Source organism: Rissa tridactyla, chromosome 3, assembly GCF_028500815.1.
Source record: "Rissa tridactyla isolate bRisTri1 chromosome 3, bRisTri1.patW.cur.20221130, whole genome shotgun sequence".
In the NCBI taxonomy this organism is placed as follows: domain Eukaryota; kingdom Metazoa; phylum Chordata; class Aves; order Charadriiformes; family Laridae; genus Rissa; species Rissa tridactyla.
In genome coordinates, this window is record NC_071468.1 from 84,999,116 (window position 1) to 85,012,275 (window position 13,160).

Sequence of the window (13,160 nt, forward strand, 5' to 3'; positions counted from 1 at the left end):
AAGAAGGAGAAATGACAAAATACTGTAGTTCAGGATGCAAGTCCTGAAGAGTATTTTTCAAGCCATATCTATTCAGATCATACTTTCCCCAAATCACATGGGATCTAAAAGGTTGATCTCTGTCTTTATTTAGAACTGCTTGAATCAATTCTTAGAGGAACAATATTGTATAATATTTTTTTTTATTCTCTCATCAAACCTTCATGCATGAAAAGTGGTTAAATGGCCTTACTGGATCTATGGATTCATGGACAATACTCCATGAATAATATTACCCAAACTTGTTTCCACTAACTTAATAGTTGTTTTCCACCCTTGTATCACTCCCTGAGGCATACTTTTAATGACTTACCTGCACTTTCAAGCCACTGATCACAACCGTTTTAACACGGTAGTTTACTCAGTTTCAGATCCTCCTCTCTGTCCACTTATCTAGTCCATACATAGTCAGCTTGTATATGAGGATAGGACAGTGTTGAAAACTTTACAAAAGTCAACATAGGCAACACTCACTGCTATCTCCTCATCTACCAGGCCAATAACCTTATTGCTGAAGGCACTCAGGTTGGTAGAGAATGATTTTCCCTCCATAAACCCAAGCTGACTATTTCCTATGTTGACTACTTCCTACAAAAAGGAAGAATGAAAAAAAAACAAAGAAAAGTGACCTTGGCAGAGTAGTTGTGAGGTAATTTTTGTTCTTTGGTACTGTCTTGTTTCGAAACACGAATTTTTCAAAAATGTTTTAAAAGAAATGTGTTGAGGTCTTTTGCAGTAAACCAAGGGTAATTTCTGTCAGATATTCTAAAATTATCTGTGTCTAGATAGTGAATAATTTTCTGCAGAAAGCATGCATATTAGTCCTATTGCTCCCTATTTTTCATTATGTGGCTTATAGAGATGACTCATGAATACTTCTACACTGTCCAGACACATAACAAAAAGTATTCCCATGGCAACATGAGATGGGTCTGCTCCTTGTTATCCTTGTTTCCTAAATGACATGTGCTGGGTTTCCCTTCAGAAGAATCTTTTGTGAATTAGGAGTGATCTGCTGCAGACAAACCCCTTGAGCCTTTCACAGTTCAGTTTGTTAAGTTTCTCCAGTTGTCCGGAAGACTCCATGTGCTATCTGTTATACTTGTGGAAAACCTAGAAGCCTACAGCAAACAACACAATACAATAATGATTAAAATCTAGAGCACGCTACCATGCTGTTGGAAGTACAAAGACACTGATACTTGAAAATGAATGAGGACAAACACCTGCTGAAGCCCAGTTGCATTAAGACAGCCAGTGGTGAAACACTTACCGATCATATTGTTCTACTTGGATGCTGCTCAATAAAGGTATGCTCTGTCCTTTCAGAGTGTAGGCAGAAATTGCCTCTCAAAACGCTTGGAGGCGGAGACCATGAAGTTTAGCAATGGTGGTGTGTGTGAAGGTCTCAATGACATGAAATAGAAGTTTTCAACTTGTATGTGAAGGTCTCAATGACATGAAATAGAAGTTTTCTCAGGCTTACACAAAATAAAGAGTAATTTAAAAGCAAACAAACAAACTCCCCCAAAACCAAACAGATCAATCAAAAATCAATGTAGAAACAATCATATTTGCACCTGGTTCATGAAAGTCTTAAGAAGATTAGTGACTGTTTTAAAAATATTTGAAGACAGAAAAATTTAACAGGAATATCAGGGATTTTTCTTTAGTTACCTTAGAGACTACTTATCTCTAAGAAAACTGAAAATTTAGAAACAGGATATAGAGACATTCATTCTGTTTTGAGCCATTCTTGTGGTATGCCACGTGGCTGCATTTGAAAGTCTAACTTAAGTGGCAAAGTATGTTGGTAATATTAACTGAGATATATGAAGATTGATTGATATATGATAGGTTGATTCTTCTGTTACATGAAGCAACTGAGATCAATACAGAAAGTTACTGTCAAAAAACCACTAGGAATATCACTTTAAAGGTATTTAAGCAGAATTTTGTATTATGCCTAGTGTTCCCATGTTTCCAGGCACACAATCTCCAAATGAATTATGGGACCATGCGTCATGCAGTACATGCATTGTAAGTCTAATGCATCTGGATCATATTACCTCTACCGGGCATGCTCAAGTGAGCTGTATAGCACATGTGCAGGTAAACTATGCATGCACAGTGGTCATTTGTCTGGAAATTTGGAAAAAATGACTTAATTTCTTTTTTCAAGTCTGAAGAAAATTACAGAAACCAAGACATATAGCCACCATGGTTTCTTCTTGTCCTTAAAATATGATCACAACTTCTCTTTCTAAAACAGAGGTAGTAGATACTAATCACTCATGGAATGGTGTCTGTTTTAGGAGTAATGAGACTACAGTTCAAAGGTTTTGTGCCACTTTGATAGCATATGTGTTCAAGAATAAAGCCTCAATCATTTGCTGGAAGATGTTTTCTCACTTTTCTCATTTCCTTTGATCGTTGTTTGAGCTTCTCTCTATTGTTTGTCTTTTGGAGACTTTGAATTACTGTGATGATGCTGAAATGAGTCACTAGAGGGTTAAACACTTTCAGAAGTTAATGTATCTGGCTAGTTTTGGCATCAATGAATAATGAATGAGGTACAATATACCATGTTTTAGCAGCTGTCCTGAATGCTCTGTTTAACTTCTCCCAAGATTATTTTCACTTCATATAAAATAAAACTTTGCATTCATATTTTAGGAGGTATCATTAAGATAACCTAGAGCAGTACAGCACAGGATCCAGGAATTCTTAACTCCCTTTATTTACAGCACACAGACTTGACTGGGCACAGCCCTGAGCAACCTGATCTGATCAGACCTGCTTTGAGCAGGGGGTTGGACTAAATGATTTCCAAGGTCCCTTCCAGCCTGGATTATTCCCTGATTTTGTGATCTGCAAAATGAACTGAGTTACAAACCATAATGAAATTGGAGATGATCCCTGCATTGGGAAAACAGCAAATGTAGGTGATAATGAGTCCAATCATCCAAAGACTTTCCATATTTCCAATGAAGAATTTTTTTCTTTTTTTCAGAGAGAAATGTACATAAAATTCACACTGACAAGTTCAAGTGATATTATATATATAATTATATTTGTAACAGGATATTTAGATATATTTGTAACAGGATATTTAGATAGTATCAGGAACCCCTAAATTGCAGAATTGTAAACTGCAGACAAAATTCAATCCAGAGCACTATGCAAAAAGAAATTGTGTGTACAATTTTCCAGAAAACAAGAGAGTGTAGTATATTTAATAGTAAAACTTTACAATCAACCTGGGTCATCTTTTTTTCTCTGAGCAATCCTACTGACCAGTAATACCATCTGTGGATTAAGTGAATATTTTATAATCTGGTCTTTAAATACCAATTTTCTAGATGGAACAGTATTTTTACCAAATGAAAGAAAAAAAAAGTAAATCTGAACTGAAAGGACGGAAAAGGAGTGAAAAGAAATTTGAGCACTAAGAATCACCTTAAAGTTATGTTTTCAGGGAACACGTAAAATATTTCTGGTGTGTAGTTGCATCTGACTGATGTTTTTCACAGAACTGACATTTGAAAAATGGCTTCCAATTATTAAAAAGTGGTGTATTTATGTCAAAACACATTTTTGCAGCAACTGAAAATGAAGACCCTAAAACTCAGGGTGGGTTTTTTTTGTATTTTGAAACAAATTATTATTCCATTTACATGAATAATACAATTTAATTTAAAAATCTATTTAAACACGTTTATGAAAATAAACAAGGAGACATGTTTCTTGCAAAACATTCCAGGGGATGACAAAAGTGTTAAAAATAGCCTTAATGCTGATTTCAGCCAAGCCCTCAGTAAGGTATCCTATAATCATATTTACCCTGCAAGTGTGGAGAAGCTGAGAAAGCTTCTCCCAGGGCTATAACAGAATCCAGAGTGCAGAGGGAGTGCAGCAATAAGAGCAGTATGCCTGCCTGGACAGGAGCCCAGTGCCCAGCTGAGTCATCCCTCTGACTTGCAGGTTCAGGCTCAGATCCATAGGTATGCACGTATATCACTGTTTGACTAAATCTGGTAATGTTGCATGGCCTGACTGTATGACACCATACCTACTTGAGTTTCTGCTGTCTCTGGTGCTGTTTTACCAGGTAGATTTTACAAAATGGATTGCCTCTCATTTTCTTTTTGTGTGTCAATATAACTTGTACACTCGTTGCATAATGTTTATGATAAAAGACCAAGTATACTCATAGTAAAATTTAGACAGGTAAATGTTCAGTATTTCCGAATGTAAGTTAGAAGATGTTAAAATATTTTGCAATTTTTGTATCTTCTGAAGAAAAATAAAACAATTATAATAAGACCATGCCTGATTTTTTCTAAATACATGTAAGTGCACCAATAATGTAATTCACCCAGGATGGCACAGGTAACTGAAAGTTAGATATTTATGCCTAAGCCAGTCACCCAAGCATTCCTGTTGAATAAATGGAGATAAATGGGCTTCTGAGGAGGGTGATTCACTTCATCGTAAGATAGGTGCCTACAATAAGTGAGATGAAGAAGTCTTTTAATGCGCTTATTTCTTTCCCAATATCTCAGTTGATGGGCTTTTTACCCTTTGGATCTACATCCAAAGGTACTGAGAGATGTACAGAAACACTTCTCAACAACAAAAAAAGTATTATAAAATATGTCTATACAGTAGGCTCTGGAAACATTTCCCCAGTCTGGATTCTGATGTGTGGCACTCCTGGCTCCATGTTTAGATGAGGACTGACACTACACCATCATTCCCTGGTTTCTGTGCAAAGGTAACAGGGACACACAAAACAGCTATGGTTCACTAGGACTTTTGGAGCACTGAAAAGCCAGAATCTTCTGCAGAAAAGTTTTAGAACACATCAGCTGTGAATACTGGTTGGAAAAGTTTGCCAGTTACAACCACCGGACAAAGGAGCTTTCCTGGGCAAAGGATAGTTCTATACAGCTCTTGCTTATTATGCTTTTTTTCCTTTATCATGCATTCCTGCTCATATTTGCTCATAAAATACAAGACAAGACTGACCATTGGACTGACATAGTGTGGCTGTTCTTACATTCAGTAAATTTATTACCTAGAGATTCAAAATAATTGAGGAAAGGAAGCCTATCATTCATGTAAGTGTGGGCAAAAACATCATCAAAAAGAACTCGATGTATGCACATAGCTTTGTCAAGCATTCTAGAAAAGGCAAATAATAAGCATATCTCCACATCTAAAGCATTATATTTTGTCTAAGTGGCATGAGATGAGGATATTCTGTCTGGAGACAATTACAAAGAGCACTGAAGTAATTACATCCATCTTTTCTATCCACTTTTTTTTCTGCTTTTCATTATATAATTTGTATATATAAATATAATCAACCTAGTGACTGACGAAGAAAAAATAAATAAATAGGGATGTGCTCTGTGGTTTATACATAACTTGTCAAGCTGGAAGGTTGGAAACATATTTCTTCTTTCATTCAAAGGAGAGCAGCTGATACAGGATACATTTCTTTATTTTCATGTGGCAGAATACTTCTCCTTAACTGTGGGTGGTGAGTTGCACTGTGGTGTAGATCTGCCTCATACAGGAAATAAATATGTGAGATAATTGTGCAAAGAAAGAAAAATTACTGAGGGAGGAAGTGAAGAAGAAAAAAGTTTCCCGAACATCTGTTTTTCACATTACAAAGGATCAAATTCAATTATGACCCCTAAAATCAAGATAAGTTCATAAAAATTATGAAACTTTAAAAATATCCTTTTAGTGATTTGTTAATCTTCGGTTCTTTTAAACTTCAAGGCTGGTATCTTCTTAATCTGCTTATATTTGTAGGTACTTTTTTTCACTCTTAAACTTGGAAACACATTTTCCAAAACACAATTCTTAGATTTCAAAATAGGTACTTCTAAGACCTGATATTTTTAGAAATGTGGTAAGCATCAAATGTGTTTATGAAACATATAACGCACAGGTAGGATCTGACAGAACCAGAAATTCATCCATAAGCAGGATATTTGTATGTATTCTTTACAGCTATTTTAGCAAATAGGCACCCTGACAGAAATGCTCATAAAACTGAAAAGTTGAAGGATCAAGAAAAATATAAAATATATAGGTATTTCCCCAGCAATGAAATATGGAAAAAATGACAGTTTGATTCTTAATTACATTTAACACTAAAAAAACAAAAAAAAACAAAAAAACAAACAAAAAACCCCAAAAAACAAAAAACCAAAACAAACCAAAAAAAACCCAAAAAAATTTAACAAACTCCAGAAATAAGTCAAAAGTAAGTACAGAAAAAAGCCCGACATATGAACCTCATTCTTAGGTTAGAGTGCATCCAGTCTGGGAAAAGAACAATCTAGCTGTTTTGGTGGTGTTGTTTTCACCGAGAAATGAAGTCACCAAAACCTCAGAGACCAAAATCTTAATACATACTTTAAAGAACATTGCTGACACCTCTTCTCTGTATGCTAAGCAGAAATCTCCTGTTTGACTCCAAGAGGAAAACACAGAAGAAAGAACTTTAAAGTTCTGCAGGAAAAGGAACAAGCACACATTTTTATTGACAAATGCATTCCTTACCTATCACGTGGTTTGTATAAATGGATTCTCTATGTAAGACAGATTCAAGCTTTGCTACGAATCAAAGCCGAAGTTAGGGCTTACAGTTTCTCATTCTTGTTGCAGTAACGCATAGATACTGCAAACAACTAAAGATATCGGCTTGGACAGTGTTTTTTTTAAAAAAAAAAACACGTAGAAAATGACAGAAAAAAAATCAAACGGACCCCATTTCCCTGGTGGTGTTGAACTATTGTTCTGATTTAGTTCTCAGTGTTAGACTATTTTAAGGGTTCTTTTTTAAGGGTTATGCTAAAAAACCTCTCATTGCTATGACTCTTTAAAAGAATTATGAGGTAAATGTCAGGTCTGTTGCAAATTTGAATTTTCTTAACTGCAACTAAAACTGTCCAGGCTGACATTTGTGTGCTTTATTTACAGTGTGGAAAGCATTAATATGCTGCCTTTAAAGACAATGTGTCTGTATTTTTAAAAGAGAGAAATTAATCAGTGAAGCATAAAACATTGAAAAAATATTTAAGTGCTTTATCCTTTAATTTTGCTGAAGGAACAGTTTTCATACATAACCTCCATGATGGTAACCAATGCTATTAGAAAATCTAATTAGCTATTAAGGACTGCATTTGGAAAGAAATGATTTACTCAAGTAGAAATATTTGTAAACACTTAATGTGAATTATCAATTTCTTGCATGAAACCTTGTGATTTTGTGGGGTGATTAAAAAAAAAAAAGAATGGATTATGGGAGATGACATATAATGCATCAAAAGACACCTTAATGAAGAAATACCCATCTTTGTCTAGAAAATCACTAGTTTTGTTTATTGTAAAGAATGAATCTTCTATGGTCAAAGCAGAGACAGATGAGCAAAGTGCATTCATGGAAAACATTGCTGTAGTCAATACTGCTGCTGCTGTTACTTATTTGTCTCTTACTTCATACTTCAAGGGATGCATTTTCAGCACTACCTCCAGCTGCTATTGCAGGGAAAATGTGCCTAAACTTGCAATCTTTTATTTCTCAGACTAAAAAAATCCACTTGCATCTAAACATATAGTTAATAAGTATTAATTCCGGAGGAAAAAAAAAAAAAAAAAGAATCAAAACTATGCAAAGCATCTCATTATTATTCAACCAAAATGTGATTTTCTAAATACCAGAGAAGCATCCAAATATTCAGAAATGCTAAAATCTAACCAGGAAATATACTCTTATTCACTTTCTAAAGTAAAACACTGCATGCCTTGTAGCCACTGAGACTTAGTATACTTTATGACTAAATCTCAAACATATTTTCAAAGGCAGAAACAACAACAGCAGTAGTAATGATAACTACCTTCACTATAAATATATTAGAATGTTTTGGGGAGCGGGATGTTTATTGGGGTATTTGTGGTTTGTTCCTCCCTCTTTCCTCCCCACCCCTCCAACTTTCTTCTTGGGAAAAAGGTCTAATTTTGAACCCAAGCAAAAGCAATACATTTGGGTTGATCCACAGCAGTGGAGTTTGAAATTTATTATTAAATGTAAAGGAAAACAGATGAGATCTCTTTCCAAGCTGAATAAGATCTGTAGAAACACTCAATACACTAATTAAATAAAAGGTGAGGAAAAAATATTTTTAAAAACATTATATATTTATAGTAATAAAATATTCACTGATTTTTTTTTTTTTATGTCAACATTACGTCTTTTTCATTGTAACTAGGTCTGACCTTAGTGTTCTGAAAAAGTATCCATCTTCTTTACAATGTATTTAGTCTGTGCTATGATCTCCCTACTCATTTATTCATGTTTTCCAACCTTCCTAAGCAAAAAAAACAGGGGAATATCTAGCAATGTGTAAGGGATATGAAAAGCTGTGAAATAAGAAAATATAATCCTAATGACACTGTGTGTTGGAAGCAGTATAATCTGATTGTCATGACCTGAATTTCACTATCCGAACTAGTGCTTAAGCACTTCAATCCTCTGGCGCTAAGGCACATCTCTAAGTTAAAATTCTTAGAATCATAGAATCATAGAATCTTCATGGTTGGAAAGGACCTCTGAGATCATCGAGTCCAACCATACACACACAAAAAAACCCCCTACAATCTCTGCCACTAGAGCATGCCCTGAAGTGCCACATCTACATGTTTCTGAAATACCTCTAGGGATGGTGACCCAACCACCTCCCTGGGCAGGCTGTTCCAGGGCCTGACCACTCTTTAAGCAAAGTAATTCTTCCTAATATCTAATTTAAACCTCCCCTGCCACAACTTCACATGATCTTGCTTTGTTTCTTTTCTGTTCTCAGGGACAAAGCCCAACTGTTATTATATGTCAACAAAAAATAACAGCCCTTAATGGATCTGGCCAATGACCAGTGAGAATGGAGTCAAATTTCTGTCCCATTCACTCTTCCTACCTGCTTACTCTATTTTCTCCTCTGCTAATTTCTGTAGAAAAGTTGTACTGGCTATGGTGATGCTGATGTGTTATTTCTTCAGGCATAACATAGTCCAAATTGAGAGTTATGCCTAGGTATGCAAATTGATTAGCAATAAAGTATGTATTTATATTTGACAGATATGCTTGTGCATAGCTGTTTGCTCAAATTTATCTCTATTAATTTAAAGACACTTTTTTTCCCTCTCCTCATTTGTGCTTGCAAGATCACGATAGGTATGAAAAGGGAACATCATCTTGTTTGTACATTGTCAAAAGAGCTGTTAATTTCTAATTACATAGCCACATGCTCTACTGTACTACCATAACTCACTGAAATTACCAAGATGCCACCAAAGCTACAATTTGGTCTGCATAAAATTGTTCTTGTTGTTGAGGATGTACAAGTCTGAAAGAAATTTAGATAGGCAGCCTGTCATTTAGAGGTGTAACCCACTGGGTTTCACCTGGAGAAACAAATTGATCAATAGGGACTCTACAATGGCACTTCTTAACTGTTCCATCCATTGAACTATTTTTTTTCTAATTAGTTGTTTTCCTGTTACACTTCAACATTGTAATCAGTAAATCGGAAGAATTAAAGGTCTGAATAACTTTAGAAAAATCTCCTCCTCATTTTATTTTTTTTTTCCCCTAGAAATGACACGCTTTTCTAACCACTGTGGTCTGTAAAGCAAAAGTAAAATACTTTAAGTTCAAAGAATAGTAAAAGCAGCATTTAAACAAGAAACAAAACCATAGCAATTTTATGGCAATACAGGGGAAGTGACAGAAACATTCTGGATTTCATTTTGACTTTCCTTGTATACTCCATGTTTTACACAGAAAATGCTTAAAAGTAAAGTACATTGGCACAAGTCTGGAATCCTACAGAAGAGATCAAATTTGAGGGACTACTGACCAACTCCAGAATTAGATAAGTAGCTGGGAATAGTTTCTGGTAGGTAATTGCTTGACGCCCCTACGTACTTTATTGTCCTTCATTTTAAATAGAAGAAAATGTAATAAAATAACCTGACTATCCATTAAAATTAGTAATGTTTATGCTAGTATAGACCATCTGCTCTACAGATTATTTCTTCCATGCAAGTAGTTCAGTGGCATATGATAATCTGTTATCTGCTACAACTTGCACTTTCATGATTAAAACTCCTCCAAAAATCCACAAAAAATGCAACACAGGCAAATAGGAGATTAAGGTTTCTGACAAAGGTGTATAAATGGTAAGAGAGTGTATTATGTAGAAAAGCCATGATATGGGATATTGTGCATTTTATGCTATAAAAAAATTAGCCTGAGTTTATTATGGAATATTAGGTAGATTGTTTATGATTTGCAAAATTAATGTTTTTGTTAAATTAAATCTTATTTAAGATTATTGTCAATTTCTTTGATACATGTTTGAATCAATCCGACTAACCTACTATATATTTTCAGAAAGCTGGATATTATGAAGCATCTGAGCCTCTGGATGTTTTTATAAACTCATGTGGGAAAACTTATTATATTTTGTTCATCAGTGAAACAGGGAACAAATTAAAATGAAACATTTTTATATTGTTTTACTTTGTATAAATTAAAAAGCTAGATCATATCTCAATGAAAATGTTTTTGCTCTCCTAGAACTGCCAGACCTATTCACCGTATGTGTGTTTCTCCAGCTATAATGTCTCTTTAAACTTTTGAACGGCTATGACTATGAAAGAGATTTTGTAAGATATAACAATCATGAAAGCTGGCGAAACTGAGAGTGGCCACGGGCAAATTGGGAATCACTAACTGCTGTGTCACTTTACAACAACACAATCATAAAATAATAATATGTTGGGGTATGTTGATATGATTTACATTTAATCTGTAAATTACAGAATGCCTGTTATGCACACACAGAGAGAAAGAGAGAACAACAGATGGATGGAAAGAAAGAAAACATCACAGCTTAGCTCCTCTCTACCATGGGCAAAGCACCTAGGGAATGAATGCATGTTTATAAACCAAAAACCCTCCTGAACATTTTGTACAGCATTTCATCAGATGAACTGCTCCTTTAACAAATCTGCCAATGACCAGGGAAAAAGACTTCATCTAACCCACAGGTCTCAGTGTACAGATCTCCTTTGGACAGAGATTTTGGAATGATATTTTTGCCAAACGTGGTCTGTATTTAACCTTTGCAAATGTCTATATATGGTCTGTAAGCACTTTTTGCAACTACTGTGTTGCAAAATCAATCTAGCAGTCTAATCCAGAACAGGTGTCCTATGAATGTCTTTGCAAGATTAACATAGAGAGCATAGCCTTATGGACTATTTTAGTAACTATGATTAGCATTAAGAAGCAAATCCCCCTCCATATTCCTGGTGTGAAAGGATCCCATTTCAGCACATGTGCCATTCCCCCACACAAAAGAGGACGGACGTGGGGTCAGGCTGAAGTGGCAAGGCTAAGCAGGAGATGGAAGGATCAATGTGCTGCAGTGCAGGAGTAGGAGGAGGCAGCAGCCACAGAAAAATATCTTCAACTTAATAAATTCTCCATTTAACATACCTCAGTAAAGCTCCATGTGGAACTAAGGCCAATATCCAGTAATCAAGAAACGTCATAAGCATTGCATAGACTCTAAATGAGCTGTTTTCATTTTCTGGCCTTAACAGATTATTTTTTTCCCATAAAAATTAATACTAAAATAGTCTAAGACAGTCTTATAATGAGAAATAAAAATAAAATGTCACTGAATTAAGAATATTTTAAAAGTCTTTTTATCTGTGCAAATGTAGACAAGCACTTAAAACATTTTTCTTGATTTAAAATCTTCCAGATTCTAATCTGTGAGAAGTCAGTTTTCAAAAATCTAAAATGATTAACAAGATAAAAATAATAACAGCTACAGTAAGAGTTACTAATGCTATTAAAATTAATTATAACTGTGTTCTGGATTTTCAAGCACATTTTTATTATGAATATTTTGGTTTGTTTAAAAGGGTATTTCCCTCCAAAATGTTTTCTTGATAAACTTATTCTGTAGTTTCAGGCAACATATACCATTTTTGTTCACATATTTCCCCTAGAGATGTAACCTAAATATTTAATACAATTAAACTTCATTTAGCAGAAGACAGACATTTCCCAAATGCTCATCTCTAACTGTGGCCACATTCTGTTCTCATGGGAACTAAATGCTGCCATAAACCCAATGGCCTTCCCTCCCAGTGCCAGATGCAGTCCTTTAGCTTTCCCTTTTCTAACATAAATGCGTGATAGCATATAAATGTGTGTCTGTTAAACAACAGTGTCACTTATATATCATTTTAAATGAAAAACCTACAGTAATGGAATCCTCTTTTCTAAGGCGTGTCACATTAAACCCCAACATTTACAGAGAATATTATATATCGCTGAACACTCCTGTTTCATTCAGAAACCTAGTTTAGCTTAAAAATGTAAAACCTTTTGTAGTCAGACATTTTTATCAATACTTGGTACAGTTACAAAGATGCCTAAGAACATACATTAATTCCACCAAGCTCAATAAAAAATTGCTTGAAGTCTAACATATTCATTCCTTGCAAATGGCAAAGTATGACTAAGTAATGCCAATACTTCCTCTGTATTAATTAGAAAGCCTTTAAAAGTTTTATTGTGTTGGCCTTATATACAATCAAGATGGAAAATGATAAAGGCATGTCCCAAAGCACAAGACTTTACACAAAATGTACCCATCTGTGCTGAAGAGATGGTCTTTCTTCTACAACAACTAAAGAAAAAAAAAGAGGAAACAAAAGAAAGGTGATGAGTGACATAAACAAGGAACATCTTTTTCCTGTGCTGTCCAGTCCTTATGAATTAAGAGAACCTTTTCAGCTGCATTTGTTGTGGCGGGGGCTAGTTATAAGGGCTAAAAGATGTCAAATGCATTAATCATTTCTGCTGATCATTTGTTTGCTAGGACTGATACATTACCCTTCTGAAACAGATAAAGAACATTTAATTCAACTTTACCCCAAATCAGCTACCGTAGTACACTTAATTTCTTTAAAAGCAAGTGTTGAATTATTAAAGCTTTATTCTAAACACATAAAAATAT